Raw genomic sequence first — 18,165 nt, 5'->3', positions numbered from 1 at the left:
ACAATGATTTCATTTGTTATGGATCTGTTTTTCAAAATGTGAATACTTTAGATCAAATTCATATTTTGGTCATATGTTGAGGACCAAAATTGACATTTACTCTTTGAAATGTGAAGAATGCATCCTTAGGCCTCTCATTAGGTGGGTATTATGTAACAAAAAAATTCCATTTAATTGGAAACTTTTACCATATCCCTTTTCCATTTATTATTCTTCGAAAAATAAATCCAAATTACAAGGTCTTATAAATACAGACCTGATGTATCGTCAAACTGTAGAATCATGACTAACATTTTAATTCTCTCTCTGATCAAAATTCATTTTCTTAAAAAATCTAGATTGTTCTGAAATGCAAACATAAAGCTCAGGAATCCTAACAACTTCACTGTAGCAAATTGTTAAACTCAATTTCTATTTCTAAACTATACAAAGAAGGTAGGACGTTGCAATTCAATCTGCATATATCTTATTCCATATAAACCTATTTGTGCATCAAATGTAAACAAGACTATACGATACATCTATCTAAGTGTTCTTACCTCAACTGCAGCTATGGTAAAACCAGACAATGGTAACGTAGAAATGATGCATAATGCGCATACAAGAATTAATAAAAACTCACATAATTGTACGTCTTAGGGAAGAGAATCAATCCATCGGCCTTTTACTTATTGTTTTTCGTTTGTTGACGTCCAGGTATCTCTTCCTTAACCGAATAGCGTTTGGTGTAACCTGCATAGCCAATGCAAAATTTCCTCAAACAATGTCATATTATGCAAAGAAAAAAAAAGGTTTATAATTCTTCTTCTTTATCTCAGATGAAGATGAAACGTATACGAAATCCGAGTTCATCAGATGAGCTCAATGAGATGGACATCAGGTGGGCTCATCAGATGAAACTTGTGTACAAGAAGTGGACATACCTCAATGAGCTCATCAGATGCAACGTACCCTATTGCTTCCTCGAGAGACATCTGCACGAAAAGTGCAGCTTGTTATTTCTCTTTTAAGCTGTTGAGTAACTTTCTACACTTGATTGGAATTTCAAGCATTTCTCACACAATGCATTTTCAAAGTTTTTTGGAATTTCCGCAAAAAGGGTAAACTGTCGACGGTTTTGCAGTGGTTAGTCTAAAGTGATGCAAGAATGAGAAGGCAACTAGAGATCAATTGCTTCAAAAGCAACACGGGGAAGGGGCGTTGCAGATTCACTTGTGTGTGTACCAGTAAAAAAAAAGGTGTGTCTTCCAGAACCTAATCCCCTTTGATTTAACATTAACAAAGGCTTTTTTATGTTATTAAACTACAAATAAGTTTCCTTTTTTCATAGAACGTCCAAATTACCACATTAGGTTGAGAGCAGAGCAGAAAAATTGAAAGAAAATAGTAGGAGTAATACATAAAAAGAATGAGTGCATACAAGGCGAGGTGGGGTTAGTTCACATTCTCATCTTTGGATGCAGCACGAATATTATTGAGCTCCTTACTTCGCACTGGATTAACCTGTGATGAGCAATACTTGATATTAATCAACTGGAAATCACACTAATAATTTAAAATTAAATGATTAAGAAAAATTACATCAAGATCAGTATCTCGTGAATGTTCACCAATAATCATGCCATCATAAGCCTGCAAGTGTATGAACTAAGAATCCTTAGCCCCAATAACACTGAGTAATGAAAATTGTCATGCTATCTTCATCTGCATATTTGTTGGCATACGCAATAAGAAATAGAAATAATAAACAAAACCTCCATTCCGGGTTTGACAAAAAGTATTCCACGCGGTTCTAAACTCATCAAAGCATAAGCCGTGATAGTCACATATCCCATTGAAACCTGTTTAAATCATGTAAAGTTGATTTGTTCAGGTGTATAAACAGGACAAGTGATATACAGACATAACAATTCAAATTATCTGATAAGAATGCCATGTGCCTAATAATGTAAACCAATTTGTTTTCCAATAACAATGTAGAGAAAAAGTTGGCAACAAAACTTGAAGAACCTAATTATAGTTTCAGAAGCAAAATAAACATCAGGCTAACAAGTCGCTGAAGGTGATATGATACATACCAGTACTCCTTTTCTGACATTTCCGAGAGGACCTCGATATTTCTCATAGGCTGCCAAATAATATATACACAAGGAATAATTAATGAAGGAAATATATACAAATTTACCTTGTTCAAAAGTGAAAATATTAAACAGATATATTATGGAGGCAAGTATAAGACATAAAACGAAGTTTCCTTGTAAAACATAACTTGCAAATATGAAGTCAATAAAAAACTCAATGTTGGAGATATAATGACATCTTTAGGATCAACATAAACAGCCAAAAACAATCAGCTAAACAGAACAGAAAAATGACCAAGACAGTGATATAAGTTGCTCAGAGGGCATACACAAGAATGCACGGTGCATGAATCCAGAGCCTCGCGTATCACTGTTGAAGACACTTCTATAACCAACTAAGCCCCTGGATGTAGAAAATATATAACAAAAAAAGTGCAGTGAAATAAGAATACTCATCCAGTAACATTAACTCTATCAGAAAATTCGTAAAGAAGTTAAAAATTAACAAGAAACCAGGAGCTGGTATCAAAATATATGGAAAAACATACCGAAAGAGAGAGAGGAGACATGATCAGAAATAATTATGCACCTAGAAGGACAAGTCAGGCAAACTCTAGTCCTACCAACACTTCCAGGGACCGGACCCATGTCTGTAATCTCTCCCCGCCTGTGAGAAAGAGCTTCCATAACTAAACCTACATGTTCCTCATTCACCTGAATGAGCAATTACAAAAGTCAATTACTGAAATTTCTGAGAGGTTAGAGAAGCACAAAAGTTAATCTAATCGCTATCACCTCTACAGTAACTTCTTCAATTGGCTCCAGTTTTTGCCCTTTCTCAATTTTATACCTGATAATACAGAAGAAAATAATTCAATAGCTATCAAAGTAAAATCATATATTGAAGCTTTCAGCATGAGCAGTAATTTTCTTTTTATATGATAGATACATAAAAAAAAGAGTTAAAATATCAATATGGTGAGTTAAAACTCACATGACTTTGGGAGGTGATACAGACAACTCAAATTTTTCACGCCTCATGTTCTCAATCAAGATACCTGTTAAAAAAGGATAGGTTTAAGTTAAGCTTAAAAAAACTAAAAGGGAACTGCAAATAGTCAGATGAGTAATGCTAAAGTTTACATAGATATCAAACGTGAAATATACGCTATATGTCTGACCAAAAACCTAACCCAACTGAAGTTCTCCCCTCCCTTGAACTTCATAGGAGTCCGACAAACCAGGGAGCACATTTAGTGCAAGATTCCTTTCAGATTCAGCCATCAGACGGTCACCAATTTGTTTTCCGGTTAACTATAAATTTTTACATGCAATAGAATAATGTCAGCATATCAAGGAACCTGGTAGTCATTTGAGATGGAATGAAACCAAGACCAGAAAAGTCTACAAGGACAACATACCAAAAAACAAGGGTATTCAAAAATCTCTAACCACCAAATCAGATATTAAAGCCTATGAATATACAGCACAGAAAGTAGAGAGACAAGACGCCTTACAAAAGTTCCATCTCGACCAACCAATGGTGAATCATTTACGCCAAAAGTCATGGAAATGGTTGGGGGATCAAGATCAACAGTAGGTAGCGCAGTCATGACCTACAAAAACCTAGACTTCAATGACAAGCTCCACAAATAATGTTGAGGACGCACATCATGAACATGAGAAGAAGATCTAAAGATTCTAAACAATAAATTTAACTTCAAGTGACCAGTGATTTACTCAAGAAGCTCATGCTTGTCGATGAGAAGAAAAAAAGAAAACAAAAGTATCACCATGCTCCTGATTTCATGCAGAACTAGAATATCTAGTCTAGAAATGGGCCACACACCCCCTTCAAAGACCTCATAATAGGGGAGGGTTATCCAGGAATATACAGAAGAGATGGGCTCCCTACCAAGTCTATGTGGGACAAGGATTTCCAACACGCCCCACCCCACACGTGTGGGCAAGAATGCACATCGGACTTCCATACATGAAACAAAGTGATTCATCACTGACTTGGGCATACTTTTGATACAATGTAGAAATGGGCCACTCAGGCACCCCCTTAAAAGGCCTCATAAGAGGGGACGGTTATCCAAGAATGTATAGAAAAAACATGATCACTACCAAATCATGTTGGAAAAGAATGGGGGTTTTCAACATCTAGTAGATGGCAAAAGCATAAAAAAGCATGTACCCCAACATTTGCTATTGAGTTCCCAATCACTGGACTGGTTAACCCAGCCATTGACACAATATCACCAGCACCGGCACTATCAATTGAAACATTACTGGTTCCTTTCTTTTTCATCAGCTTCACAAGCTACAAGAAAAGTTCGAAAACATTGTCAAATCAACATGCCACTAGAAGAAAAGAGCAAGCCACTTTTCCTATCGACAATTTCAAGACACGGACATAAACATAAAAGCCAGACTGGAATGTCTTAACTGGTCATTTACCAGATTGACTGACAGATGTATCAAATAAAACGGCATGAAAATGTTGTCAAAAAGGACTTAATAGACAGCATAGAGAAAGAAAGTGGGACACAATGTCATTCAATGGACAAACCTTCCCTTCTTCAGTTTTGGCAGTCCCAGAATCTGTACTATGAATTCCATGCACTCTATCACCAACTTGGAGGATTCCAGAATAAATACGGCCAGTTAGAATCCGGCCAACATAATTATCTTTTTCCATCATAGAGACCTGAAAACAGATAAGGTGCTTACTTATACATGGTAGAAACTAGAAAATATTATGCACTGTCTTAATATCATTAATAAACAGTGATCAGTCATTCTGAAACATGGAATACATATGTGTATGCATGTGAATCCCACAAAGCATGCAAAAGACATTATGTAGACTTGCAATATCTCAACACTGACCAGCATCTGAAAAGGTGCATCAAGTGTAGTAATTGGCGGGCGAACGTGTCTTATGATTGCATCAAGCAACTCAGACATATTCCTAGCATCCTCGGGGGGATTCTTTGTATAAGTGGATGAGGCCCATCCTTCCTTTGCTGAAGCATAAAGAACCGGAAACTCTAATTGTTCCTCTGAGGAAAGGTATCCATGTCAAATGCCACCAATTAAAATATGCATATGTGAAGTACAGCAAAGCTTTAAGGACTAGCATCTATCAAATAAAACTTATATTATACAAGTAATACACACCTGTGGCACCAAGATTATCAAAAAGGTTGAACACCAGGCTCTCGACCTCACTGCACCTTTCTTCAGTAACTACACATACAATGTAACATGCATTCACGTAAATCTAGAAGCATATGATATTAAATCAATCATCACTATTATTTGAAACTGTACCTGAAGGCCAGTCTACTTTGTTTAGAAGAAGCAGAGGTCGTATACCATATTTCAATGCCTTTGCAAGGACAAACTTTGTTTGTGCTAAGGGACCTTCACCAGCATCAACAACTAAAACTGCTCCCTCCACCATGCCCATGACCCGCTCAACCTTTCAAAAGAAAAGAGAGAACTGTTAATGCAAAAAAAGACTTCAAAAGCTACAGCTTGAGCATTGGCAATTTCAGAAGTTTAGAATTAATTTGCAATCTGTAAATAGCACAGTTGGAAGGGTCCTGGCTCCAAGAGAAATTAACACTAGGAAGCTAAACCTCCATTGCTGAAAACTAGATTTATAAACTAATCAAAGAAACAATTTAGCAAGTGAAGGATTAGTTATTTATCAATAGATCTTTTCAAGAACAAGCATATGTTTCATCAGTTTAAAAGGGTTCGCCCATGGTCGACAATTTAAATCAAGTGTTAAAAATATTGTACAGACAACTTCGATATTTTAGTATCTTCTACAATGGTCTCAACAATGATTCTCAATACCTTATAATCCATATTTTTATGAGTATAAGTTCATGATCAGCTGCTTCTTCAAACATAATAATTAAAAAAAATGACAAGAAACACAAACAGTTGTTGTTTACTTGATAGAGGTATAATGGTATATATAATTAGGTCTCAAAGTAAGGCGCAATGGTCAGTGACTAAAACATTTCTTTAAATGTTTGACTTACTTCACCACCAAAATCTGCATGTCCAGGTGTGTCGACCATGTTCAGCTCATTCTCTTTCAACGAAATAGATGTTACCTTCAAGTTATAATTGAGAAACAGTTACTAAAGCATTTGAGATATACCTAACTTATGTTATGAACGCGACTCACTCACTATTAAACAACATATCAACTGCTAGAAAAATGTAACAGAAATCCATTACATCTTAGAAAACATATTCAGGTGAATATCACAATCAAAACAGAAAAGACCAGTTCTTTCTCTTTTGCCATTTCTTTCTCTTTTTTCCCCACCCTGTTGACCAAATCTATCATTCTCCACTGACACAGTAGTTCATACAAGATCTAGCATCATGTACCATTGGCTCAGAAGTAATACCTCAGACATAGCTTCATCAACCTACTACCAACTAGTAAAAAGTAGCAGCTGTGAGTCCGGCCTTTTTTTCATCACTGCCGAAGGAAATCTCATTTATGTATCAAAAGCAACATATCAACTGCTAGAAAAATGTAATAGACATTCATTAACATCTTAGAAAACGTAGTAAAGCGAATATCACATAACAGAAAAGGGCCACTTCTTCCTTTTTTCACATCATGTACCATTGGCTCAGAAATAATACCTCAGACACGGTTTCATCACTCTACTACCAACTAAAAAGTAGCAGCCATGAGTCCGGCCTTTTTTTCATCACTGCCAAATCTCATTCATGTATCAAAAGCAACATATCAACTGCTAGAAAAATGTGATAGAAATCCATTAAAGTCTTAGAAAACGTAGTAAAACAAATATCACAATTATACCAGAAAAAAAGGCCACTTCTTCTTTTTTCACCCTGTTGACCAAATGGACTACTCTCCACTGATCTAGCATCATGTACCATTGGCTAAGAAGTAATACCTCAGACACAATTTCATCAATCTACTACCAACCAAACAGTAGCAGCCGTGAGTCCGGCCTTTTTTTCATCAGTGCCAAAGGAAATCTCATTTATGCATCACTCGCTCTTTTACCAACATCAACTTACTCAAATCCTAGATCTCAAATCTGCTCATCCTACCAAAACTAAGATCAAATCTCCTCATATATTAACGGCCAAGCCGAATTACAGGCAAATAACACCTGATCCGGAAACAACATTACAATATTCACTGTTCAGAAAATAATAGGGACCTTGGAGGAGATAGTGATGCCACGCTCGCGCTCGAGGCTAAATCGAATCGAGAGCTCGCTCGTGAGGGATATCAGCGCCACACTGGCGGAGGAGGCGATCCATGAGCGTGGTCTTCCCGTGGTCGACGTGAGCTATTACGGCGACATTGCGGAGGCGGGTGGGCGAGGAGAATGGCCTTGTGAAAGCCGAAGCGCGAGAGAAGAGATAGGGCTTCCGGTAATTGGAGGAAGATAATGATTTTCCGGCGGCGGCGGAGCAGAGAGAACGGATTAGAGGACCAGTGATACGAGACCCCCGACACCTGACGCAACAGCGGAGCCGCATGCCGAGCTGGAGCATGCCGAGCTGGATCATGCCGAGCTGGAGCATGCCGAGCTGGAGCATGCCGAGCTGGAGGCGACAACAGCCGAGCAGCACGACGCAGCGCTTCCGGAGCCGAGCAGCACGACGCAGCCGAACAGCACGACGCAATGCGTGAATGACCGAAGTGACGAATTGATTGTGTCGAAGAGATCCTTGAGACCGAGAGACAAGCTCAAGGCGCCGAACAAGTTCAAGAATTAGCCGATTCTTTTTGTTTCCTTTTTATTTCTTTCCTTTTATGTTTTGGTATTTTTGAAACATTAATTTACTTATTGTTGAGTCGGGCCTGATTTATAAGCCCCGTTCGGGTTTTCTTTGAGGTTCTTTCCCGGATGAATTAGGATACGTCGAACCGCCCTAGGGTTTCTAGTATAAAATAGGGTATTTCATCAACACATTATTTTTATGAATGACATATTTTCCCTAAACCTATCTTGTGAAACAAGCAATTATCTTTACGTTTCTTGTTGCTTTGGGGAAGACGTCCACCAAATCAGCGAGGTTTCGGTCAGTTTCCGCGAGTTTGTCGTGGGAATTGCTCGTTGTTCCGTCGAGAAGGAAGATCACGGAGCCGTTGCGGAGAACGTCCGTAACATCTGGTGCTTTCATCCCGATAACTCAACATCTTCTTGATTACGTAAGCGATGGCGGGAGAATTTCCGCATGCAGGGACCTCGTCGGGGCTGCAATTGGGCCCTGCGCGGCAGAGGAACCCAGGAGACGTCGACGGGAGACAACCGCACGTCGACCCAGTCACGTTAGGGTTTGCGCAGTTGAACGCGAGATTTGATACGATGGATCGTCGGGTCGACAACTTGGAACGACGACCGGCGCCGCAGGTAGAGAGCCACGAGCCCGATTGGGATGAAGCCGACCACTTGTGGGAGGATTACCGCGGGAATGGTCGGAGCGGCCGTGAGGAGTATGACCGCCCCTACCGCCAGCAGAGTCGGGGTCGTGGTCGCCCTAATCGAGGTGGCCGCGGAGATCGTTTTGGGGAGGGAGTGCTCCCAGGCTGAGGAAGCCGTCCTGGTCAGCGTCGGGACGATGCAGCGTATAGAACGGGTCGCCGTCGGGATAATTGGGACCTACCGCAGAGACACGAGGAGGGGGACGATGAAGGGTACGAAGAGCGCGGGGTTACCTGTTGGGATCCACCCCTAAATCGGGAACGCCTCAACCGCCAGGGAGCGGATTATTCATCCGGCGTGAAGATGGACGCACCTCACTTTAATGGGGTGGACGCACCGAATTGGATCTCTCGCGTCCAATACTATTTTGATCACAAGCGGGTTCCGGAGGCGGAGCGCTTACATTATGTAGTTATGCTTTTCGACCCTCCCGCGTCGGAGTGGATATTCAATTATCGGGCGACAAATGGATTTGTTACGTGGCCAGATTTTTTGGACGATGTTAGGCATCGATTTGACCCCCAGAGCTTCAGGAACTACACGGGTTTGATCGCCAAACTGGTTCAAACGACCACCGTAGCGGAATATCACGCGACGTTCGAACGGTATCTCAATAGGGTGACCGATCTATCGGAATCGGCATTGATTCCAATCTTTATTCAAGGGTTGAAGCAGCCTCTGCAAGAGAAGGTCGAATTGCAGCACCCCGAGTCACTGGCCGAGGCAATGGCCCTGGCATTGCGTTTAGCCGCAACACACGAGGAACGTCCACAGCACACGTCGTCGTATCAACGTCGACCATGGCAGGGCAAGGATCAACGGGCCATTCCAACCCCTGTTTCTCACCAGGCCGCCGTGCCCCATCCACAGGATTCGCTGGTCCGGGAGGTGGACAAGTCACGGATATACCCGGTGAGGGTGTCGAATGCAGAGAAATCGGAGCGTGCCCGTCGCGGCCTCTGTTATCATTGCCCCGAGAAGTGGGTCGCCGGCCACGTGTGTAAAGTCAAGTTGCTTTGCTATATGGATGACGAGGGGGCCGAACCGCACGAGGCAGGTGCCGGAGAGCAGGTTCCGGAGGAGGAATTAATTACTGCAGACTTATCACACCTTCACGCCTTGGATGGCCGTGGGAGCTCCAAGCCGTTTATTGTCCAGGGGACGTTGGGTGATACTCCCGTCCGGGTATTGATAGACACAGGGGCGACACTAGACTTCCTCCACCCACGGATTGCGGAGAGGCTACAATTGGAACTGACTCCGATTAGACCTTTTCGAGTGCTCGTGGGCAATGGTGCATCCCTGTTGTGTACCCATATCTCGCGGGGCACGAAGCTAGCTCTGCAGGGTAGTGTCTTTATGGTGGATCTGCATGTTCTCGCCCACCATGGGCCGGATGTGATATTAGGGATGCACTGGTTGGAATCCATAGGGAAAGTGTCGGCAGATTTTGTCAGGAAAACGCTGGAATTTACTCAAGAGGGTCGGACGGTGTTTTTGCAAGGATTGATGCCGGGCCTGAAGCAGATTTCGCTTCACTCGTTGTACACACTAGAGACGCAACCGGCGGACCACGAATTCTATGAAATCGTGCCAATCCACACCTCATCCGGGGCGGGGGAGGCTGAGAGTATGGAGTTTTTTCCGCAGGACCTGCCAGCCGAGGTACTGGAGGTATTGACGGCGCACCGGGCGGTGTTTGAGCAGCCCCGCGGCGTCCCACCGGCACGTTCGTTCGATCACCGGATTCATCTTTTACCAGGGACGCGGCCAATCAATGTTCGACCTTATAGGTATCCCTACTTCCAGAAAACGGAAATTGAGAAGCAGGTCCGCGATATGTTGGACCAGGGTATCATCCGCCACAGTCGCAGCCCTTTCTCGTCCCCGGTATTGTTGATCCGCAAGAAGGACGGCACGTTTCGCTTTTGTATCGATTACCGCGCCCTCAATAAGGCAACCGTCCCGGATCACTTTCCCATACCTACGGCAGAGGAATTGTTTGACGAGCTGGGCAGTGCGAAGTATTTTACAAAATTGGATCTTCGCTCGGGGTATCATCAGATTCGAATGAGTGAGGATGACATCTTTAAGACGGCCTTCAGGACTCATGACGGCCATTTCGAGTTTCTCGTGATGCCGTTCGGCCTTACAAACGCGCCTTCCACCTTTCAGGCAGCGATGAATTCTATCTTTCAGCCGCTGCTCAGGCAGTGTGTTATTGTGTTCTTCGACGATATACTGATTTACAGCCCGTCCCTCGAGCGGCATGGCCGCCATTTGAAAGCAGTACTGCAGCTCCTTCACGCAAATAATTTTTTCGTCAAGCTTTCCAAATGCTCATTTTGTAGTGTGTCTGTGGAGTACTTGGGGCACATCATTGACGACGGCAAACTCAAGGCCGACCCAGCTAAAATAGATGCAATGACGTCATGGCCCACACCGACGACTGTAAAGCAGCTACGGGGCTTCTTGGGTCTGACAGGCTATTATCGTCGCTTCGTCGCTCATTACGCAACGATAGCGGCCCCTTTGACGGACTTGCTAAAAAAAGAGGCTTTTCGGTGGTCCACGGAGGCCGAGACCGCTTTCGCCTCTTTGAAATCGGCAATGACTTCAGCACCGGTCCTGCAACTGCCGAACTTCACCTTGCCGTTTTGCGTGGAAACGGACGCTTGTGAGGTCGGAATTGGAGCGGTACTAATGCAGCTCGACCACCCGATTGCATTTTTTAGTAAGAAATTGGGGCCTCGCAGAAGAGTAGCGTCAACATATCATAAGGAATTATATGCTATTGTGGAGGCCGTGCAAAAGTGGCGACAATATTTGTTGGGGCGCGAGTTCATTATTCGCACTGATCAGAAGAGTCTAAAAGAATTGCTGCAGCAGGTAGTGCAGACACCGGACCAACAGCTGTATGTCCGGAAACTTATGGGGTACAAATTCGTGATAGAATATAAACGTGGAATCACAAATAAGGCAGCAGACGCCTTGTCCCGCCAACACGACACGTCGGGGGGACAGACCGACGGTATCCCCAGGGAGTCGCCTCGCGCCAAGGATCGGACGACAGTAACCGACGACCAGCTGCTCGTTGCGCTGGCCCGACCAGTACCGGATGTAATGCGAGTTCTGCAAGAGGAGACCGCATCACTGCCCGATTTGGTCGAATTAACGTCGAAAATCAAGTCTGGTGACGCCCCCCCTCATTTGACGTGGGCGGATGGCCTCATATATTATCATCGGAGGGTGCTTGTGAGTACGGAGTCCAAGACAAAGCGGACATTGCTGAAAGAGCACCATTGTGCGCCGTCGGCGGGACACCCGGGCCACGAGAGGACGTTCCGTCTTCTGGCAAGTAGTTTTTATTGGCCAAAAATGCGCAAGGACGTGGTGACATTTGTTAATGAATGTGTGGTGTGTCAATCCACGAAATATTCGACCCGCAAACCAGCGGGTTTATTGCAGCCACTCCCGGTCCCATCGCAAGTTTGGGAAGATGTCTCCATGGATTTCGTCACTGGGCTCCCACAATCCCGCGGGTATACGGTCATCATGGTCGTGGTGGATAGGCTTTCAAAGTATGCTCACTTTGCCCCCCTCCCCACCAAGTTCGACGCTCTCCGAGTAGCGCACCTTTTCGTTAATACAGTGGTGCGGCACCACGGTTTCCCTACGACATTAGTCTCGGATAAAGACTCGGTGTTCCTTAATGCAACCTGGGAGGAAATGATGCGGTTGAGTGGGACCAAACTTCACTTCTCCACGGCGTACCATCCGCAGTCGGACGGGCAGACGGAGGTCCGTAACCGGGGTCTGGAGCAGTATTTGCGTGCGTTTGTTTCTGATACGCCCTCGAAATGGACAAATTTTCTCCCGTGGGCGGAGCTCGCTCTCAATTGTTTTCACCACTCCGGGTTGGGCACGTCGCCGTATCGCGCTTTGTATGGGAGAGAGCCTCCATCCCTGGTCGCAGCCCCTCCATCGGCAAAGACACCACCTAACGTCGCAGACATTATCAAGCAGCGAGGGGAGTTGTTGGTCACCCTCCGGCGTAACCTTTTGCGCGCTCAGCAGCGTATGGCAGACGTGGCGAACCGGCACCGTCGCCACGTCGAGTTTGAGGTCGGGGATATCGTCTGGCTTAAGCTGCAACCGTACCGACAACATTCGGTTGCGAAGCCACTATCGGCTAAGCTAGCCCCGAGGTTCTATGGGCCTTTTGAAGTGCTGGAGAGGGTTGGCCCAGTAGCCTACAGATTGCGCCTCCCAGATGGAAGTCGGATCCACAATGTGTTCCACGTAAGTCTATTGCGGGAGTTTGTGGCGGGGGAAGGTGATGTAGACGGGGTGAAACTCCCCCCGGAGTTCGTTGGAAATAGGCCGGTGGCACGGCCAGTAGCGTTGCTGGAAGAACGCGTGAGTTGGCGCGAGGGCCGACCAGAGAAGCAATGCCTGGTGCAGTGGGAAGATGATGCGTCCACGCCAACGTGGGAGCCGATTGAGGCGATTGGTAGGCAGTTCCCGGGGGTTCGCCTTGTGGACAAGGCGATTTTTAACGGAGGGGGGGTTGATACGAGACCCCCGACACCTGACGCAACAGCGGAGCCGCATGCCGAGCTGGAGCATGCCGAGCTGGAGCATGCCGAGCTGGAGCATGCCGAGCTGGAGGCGACAACAGCCGAGCAGCACGACGCAGCGCTTCCGGAGCCGAGCAGCACGACGCAGCCGAACAGCACGACGCAATGCGTTAATGACCGAAGTGACGAATTGATTGTGTCGAAGAGATCCTTGAGACCGAGAGACAAGCTCAAGGCGCCGAACAAGTTCAAGAATTAGCCGATTCTTTTTGTTTCCTTTTTATTTCTTTCCTTTTATGTTTTGGTATTTTTGAAACATTAATTTACTTATTGTTGAGTCGGGCCTGATTTATAAGCCCCGTTCGGGTTTTCTTTGAGGTTCTTTCCCGGATGAATTAGGATACGTCGAACCGCCCTAGGGTTTCTAGTATAAAATAGGGTATTTCATCAACACATTATTTTTATGAATGACATATTTTCCCTAAACCTATCTTGTGAAACAAGCAATTATCTTTACGTTTCTTGTTGCTTTGGGGAAGACGTCCACCAAATCAGCGAGGTTTCGGTCAGTTTCCGCGAGTTTGTCGTGGGAATTGCTCGTTGTTCCGTCGAGAAGGAAGATCACGGAGCCGTTGCGGAGAACGTCCGTAACAACCAGCCATTGCTTCTGCTTCAGCTGAGGTTCCACTGTATTTGTAGGGTTTAATGGATTTTTCCTTTTTTATTCGATTCAGGGTTTAAGAGCATCCACAACAGTGCTCTTGCCAGCGGCACGGTTGTGGGCCCGGGCGGTACTATTCATGCCTGCTCTCTGGCAAGAGCACAACACCCACAACTGTGCTCTTCCGCAAGGACGAGCACAATTAATATAAAATTCAATTACACAAAAACATTTCCATAATATTAAAATTCATTTAAAACCCACAATAAATATTACAAATGACAAATAAAATTAAACATTGCATAATTAAAATCCTAAAAATTAAAAATTACATAATTAAAATCCTAAAAATTAAAAATTACATAATTAAAATCCTAAAAATTAAAAATGACACTACTCGTTGCCGAATTTCGCCCACATGTGGTTGATTAGGTCTTCTTGTAGTTGATTGTGGATTCGAGTATCGCGCATTGTGTGTCTTGTCTCGATCCTCTCGCCAACCGTCGTATGCTCGCCTCGGCGTAGGGGAGACCTCGCTGTTGAGCTTCCGGCTTCGTCCTCGTCGTAGAAGCTAGCCGCCCTCGGCCCTTCGTCGGCTATAATCATGTTGTGTAATATAATACACGTGAACATGATGTCGGCGATATTATTCACGTACCACAGCCGAGCCGGGGCCTTCACAATGTTGAATCGAGCTTGAAGGACCCCGAAGGCTCTTTCGACATCTTTCCGCGCTGACTCTTGACGCTGCGCAAAAAGAACCCGTCTCGGGTCGTGCGGGTTGTGGAGCGTCTTCACGAACGTCGACCACCTTGGGTAGATACCATCGGCGAGATAGTAACCCATGCGGTATATATTTCCGTTGATGGTGAAGTCGATCGCCGGTGCTACACCATTCATCACATCATTGAAGAGTGGTGACGAATATAGCACATTCAAGTCGTTGTTGGATCCAGCAACGCCGAAATATGCATGCCAAATCCATAGGCGGTAGTCGGCGACCGCCTCAAGGATAAGCGTTGGGCCGCCGCCTTTGTGACCGCTCAAGTGTTGCCCCCTCCAAGCAGTCGGACAATTCTTCCACCTCCAATGCATGCAGTCAATGCTGCCAAGCATTCTGGGAAAGCCATGGACTGATTCGTGAAGACGAAGCAACCGTTGGCAATCATCAGTGGTGGGTGCTCGAAGGAATTCATCCCCAAAAGCAGAACGAACGCCCTCGCAAAAATTCTTTAAACATAGGATTCCAGTGGACTCACCGATATGCAAATACTCGTCGAACATGTCGGCCGTTTGCCCAGTAGCGAGTTGTCGGATGGCACACGTACACTTCTGCAACGCCGTGATACTTTGCCGGCCGGCTGCATCTACACCTGTTTGAAAGTATTCAACACGTGCGGACAATGTGTTGACAATTCGCATGAACAAGCGCTTTGACATGCGAAAACGGCGCCTGAAGTAATCTGCCGGAAACCGCGGCTGGTCGGCAAAGTAGTCGGCAACGAGCCTTTCGTGGGCTCCCTCCCGGTCACGATGGATGTACCGTCGATTTGATCTGGTTCGTTGAGGAGGAGGAGCAGGGGTATTCGCCGCGACATATGCTTCGTAAGCGGCACGATGTTGTTCGTAGTATTCTTGTTCTTCGCGTTCCGCTTCCGCCATAATATGGGTGAAATCCATTTGAGATTTTGAGTGGGGGATGAATGTGTTGATAGTTTGTATGAGAATTATGAATGAGAGATGAATGAGAGATGATTTGATGTGATAAATGGATGATGAATGTGTGTATTTATAGATGATTTTGGGGAAAAAAATAAAAAAAAATCAAAAAAATTCAGAAAAAACGGGAAAAAAACGGCCATATTTTTGGGATTTGGAAAATATTTTTTTTTATTTTTTAGCATTATTTATAATTAAATACCGATTTTTAAAAAAATAAATAAATAAAAGTTTAAACACAACGGTTATGCCGTTGACGAATGGGAGCGCGCCACGTGTGCGTCCGCTGGCACGGACGTGCTCGATACATCGAGTAGCGCCGTGCCAGCGGCGCGGCTGCAGCGGCGGCGGTCCTGCGCCTTGCCAACGGCGCGGACGGCGGTGGCGTCTTTCGCCACCGCTGCGGATGCTCTAAGGGATTTTTCATTTTTACCTTCATTTATTCTTTCTAAAGAAAATGAAAAAAAAAAAGGATGATAAAAATGTGCTATTCTTCTTCTGCTTCTGTTTCTGCTTAATCTTTTTTGTTTTTTTGTTTTTTTGTTTTTTTGTTTTTTTGTTTTTTATTTTTATTTTAGTTTTATCTAATTGTTCCATTAGGAAATCGAGTACTGCTCTTTATTTAATAGTACTACTAGTTGGTAATTATTCACAGTCAGAATACATTATCATTTTTGTGTGCGTTTTTTTCCCCGAAAGCCAGCCAACGTCTTATTTCAAATTTTCAGCTTTCATTCTTAATTGGGAAAAGATGTCTAATCATTTGAGGTGCTAATTCAGGTAAGAGAAATTTCGAAATATGGGTTTAAATTCGCTGACCTTTCGAGATAAGGGATTCAATTCACTTACCTTTCGAAATATGGGTCTGAGACATGCGAATTTTTCGGGATAAGGGTTTTACACCTTTTTATATTTATTTTCTTCATTTTTCTTATTATTTCCCTTCTAATAATTATAGATTTACTAAACTATCCTTTAACCAATCTCTCAAAAATTTCATTTTACCTCCCTACAAACTATTTGCGCTCTAAAAGTCAATCTTCTCTCTCAAATTCTCACGTTCACGCCGCCTCGCCTCCGCCTCCAAATCTGCCGATTTCTTCCCTCCAAATCTCATCTGGTGATTTTTTTTCTTTCATATTTTTGCTTAATTCACTTCTTTTTCTACTCTGCCGATTTCTCCCCTCCAAATCTCATATGGTATTTTTTTTCTTTCATATTTTTGCTTAATTAACTTCTTTTTATCTCATCTCTGTCGATTTCTCTTCTCGTATCTTACTGTCGAGTTCTCTTCTTCCTTACTAACTTTCAGTTTCCTGATTATCTCATAAACAAGTTTATCAAATTATGCGGTTTTGTATTTGAAGTCTTTTTTTCATTTTCTAATTTTGATGTATTTGATCTGTTCGTGTAATTTTATTAGTTCTTGTAATTGATCTGTTTGTGTAATTATAATAAAACAGAGGCAGCAAAACCAATTAGGAAGAATGATCTGCAATATTCCAATGAGAAGTAGGAGAAATTAAGAGGTTTAATATCAAATTTGTAGCGCATGATTAATAGAATTAATAGGATGAAATTAGTTCATTTTTTTCTACAATTCTGAACTTTTATATATATTGTTATGTGCATTTTAAGAATCATTCATTCCTTATTTTTGTATCAGCGGACGTGAGAATTTGAGAGAGAAGATTGACTTTTAAGATTGGAGCGAGAAGATTGACTTTTAAGATTGGAGCGCAAATCGTTTGGAGGGAGGTAAACTGAAATTTTTGAGAGATGGGTTAAAGGATAGTTTAGTAAATCTATAATTATTGGAAGGGAAATAATAAGAAAAATGAAGAGAATAAATATAAAAAGGTGTAAAACCCTTATTCCGAAAAATTCGCATGTCTCGGACCCATATTTCGAAAGGTAAGCGAATTGAATCCCTTATCTCGAAAGGTCAGCGAATTTAAACCCATATTCCGAAATTTCTCTTCAGGTAATTACTCCATCCATTCCTTTAAAATATAAATTTTAAAAAACATAAATTTTAATAGATAATATAGTAAAAAAAGAATATAAATAACAAAAGTGACTAAAATAAAATGTTATGTTATTAATGAAGATGGAATCACACCTCAATAAAGGAAAGTTTTCTAAATAAAAAAAATCATAATTTTAAGGGACAAACTTAAATCGATATAGTTCATATTTTTAAGGGGCGGAGGGAGTATTATTTATCGTTTCAGATTTTAAAATAAAATGTCCCGCAAGGAAAAAAAATCGCCGATTGAGAATATCGACGTGGCAGCCAAAATCACGCGTATACTATCTATGTGACACGATGCATGGGGCGTGATATATAGAAATTGTTAGTTTACTCGAATTTGTTTGATTATTTTAGGCTTTTACTCGATTTGTCTTATCATTTAGAACGTTTACTTGATTTTGTCTTATAGCATGTCCCTTAACAATAGACTATATTTGTCATTTTAGGATGTTTCTTAAAAATAGACCAATTCTATTTAAGAATTTATTTTTATCTCTAATAAGGTGGAATACATTATCCACTAACAAAACTCCAATCATTTTTTTCTTTCTATCAATCTCTTACTTTACCAATTATG

General features: G+C 42.9%; 3 non-coding genes and 1 pseudogene across 3 annotated transcripts; all 4 read right to left on the bottom strand.

Annotated features, from left to right (window-relative positions):
- Positions 1 to 443: 443 nt before the first annotated feature.
- On the bottom strand, positions 444 to 7,974 carry LOC121786578 (annotated as a pseudogene).
- LOC121788156 lies at positions 6,506 to 6,603 on the bottom strand. Its single transcript, XR_006047608.1, has one exon. It is a non-coding gene; the product is annotated as a small nucleolar RNA snoR113 (small nucleolar RNA).
- Positions 6,750 to 6,844, bottom strand: LOC121788155. The gene has a single exon (XR_006047607.1). It is a non-coding gene; the product is annotated as a small nucleolar RNA snoR113 (small nucleolar RNA).
- On the bottom strand, positions 7,028 to 7,122 carry LOC121788153. The gene has a single exon (XR_006047605.1). It is a non-coding gene; the product is annotated as a small nucleolar RNA snoR113 (small nucleolar RNA).
- Positions 7,975 to 18,165: the final 10,191 nt, after the last annotated feature.

This window comes from Salvia splendens, chromosome 22 (assembly GCF_004379255.2).
Source record: "Salvia splendens isolate huo1 chromosome 22, SspV2, whole genome shotgun sequence".
In the NCBI taxonomy this organism is placed as follows: Eukaryota; Viridiplantae; Streptophyta; class Magnoliopsida; order Lamiales; family Lamiaceae; genus Salvia; species Salvia splendens.
The sequence above is the reverse complement of the archived record's forward strand: the minus strand, read 5'-3'. Positions and strand labels throughout refer to the sequence as shown.